The sequence below is a fragment of the Capsicum annuum genome, unplaced genomic scaffold (assembly GCF_002878395.1).
Source record: "Capsicum annuum cultivar UCD-10X-F1 unplaced genomic scaffold, UCD10Xv1.1 ctg42615, whole genome shotgun sequence".
NCBI classification, from domain to species: Eukaryota; Viridiplantae; Streptophyta; class Magnoliopsida; order Solanales; family Solanaceae; genus Capsicum; species Capsicum annuum.
This window is the reverse complement of record NW_025850027.1, coordinates 2,738-4,112: the sequence shown is the minus strand read 5'-3', so window position 1 is coordinate 4,112 and position 1,375 is coordinate 2,738. Positions and strand designations below refer to the sequence as shown.

Sequence of the window (1,375 nt, the reverse complement as noted above, 5' to 3'; positions counted from 1 at the left end):
GTTTTCTGCCCACGATGTCGTAAAAAGTCCATTGAATCTTATCATTTAGAGGAAGGAGAAGTCGTAACAAGGTTTTCGTAGGTGAACCTGTGGAAGGATCATTGTCGAAACCTGCACAGCAGAACGACCCGTGACTGGGTTTAACAATTGGGGAGCCCACACGGGAGAAGTGCTTTCTCCCTCCCTACGAGCGCCTCCCCCTCGTTCTTGACGTGCACTTCTAGAGCGCGCGTCGAGCGACTAACGAACCCCAATGCGGAAATTGCCAAGGAATACTCAAATTGACAGCCTGCCCTTCGTGCTCCATTCGCGGCGTGAATCTGGGGCACGTGTACTTCTCTTATAAACAAAAACAACTCTCGACAATAGATATCTCGGATCTCACATCGATGAAGAACGTAGCAAAATACAATACTTGGTGTGAATTGCAGAATGAATTGCAGAATCCCGTGAACCATCGAGTCTTTAAACGCAAGTTACGTCCAAAGCCATTAGTCCGAGGGCACGTCTGCCTGGGCATCACGCATCGTGTTTCCCCCTCGCATCGCGCCTCAATCACGGGGCGTGCTGTCATGGCGGGGCAGATACTGGCCTCCCGCATGCCTCGAGCTCGCGGCTGGCCTAAATGCATGTCCATGTTCACAGATGTCACGGAAGTGGTGGTTGTAACTCAAGTCTCTTTGCTGTCGCGGCTATAGCCCATTGTGCACGTAGAATCTGGGACCATACTGTTCTTAGGCACTCCGACCGCGACCCCAGATCAGGAGGGATTACCCACTGAGTTTAAGACTATCAATAAATGGAGGAAAATAAACTTAAAAGGATTCCCTCAGTAACGACAAACAAACCAAGAATAGCCAGCCTTAGAATTGAGCGGCTTCATCATCCGAATTATAGTCATGAGAAGCTTCCTCAGTGGCAGACCATCCCAAGTCCCATGGAAGGGGTGCTAGAGAGGGTGAGTGCCCCATTGTGCTCGGACCCTATCGCACCATGAGGCGCTATCTATGAGTCAGGTTGTTTGGGAATGCAGCCCAAATCGGGAGGTGAATTCCGCCCAAGGCTAAATACGGGCGAGACGCCGATAATGAAAAAGTACCGTGAGGCAAAGATGAAACCGACTTTGAAGAAAGAGTCAAAGAGTGCTTGAAATTATTAGGAGGGAAGCGTATGGGAGACGGTGATATGCCCCAGTCGGATGTGGAACGGAGATGAGCCGGTTCGTCGTTCGACTCAGGGTGTGGACCAGCATGGATTGGGGGAGGCCAAAGCCCGAGCTCTTGGTACGCTCGTGGAACGCCGTCTCCTCAATTGTGGCAGGCAGTGCGTGCCTCCAATGTGCTTCAACGTCTGCGCCCTTCGGATGCTGGCCTGT

The 1,375-nt window shown here is 51.6% G+C and overlaps 1 pseudogene; it reads left to right on the top strand.

Moving 5' to 3' along the window:
- Positions 1–354: 354 nt before the first annotated feature.
- Positions 355–522, top strand: LOC124891951 (annotated as a pseudogene).
- Positions 523–1,375: the final 853 nt, after the last annotated feature.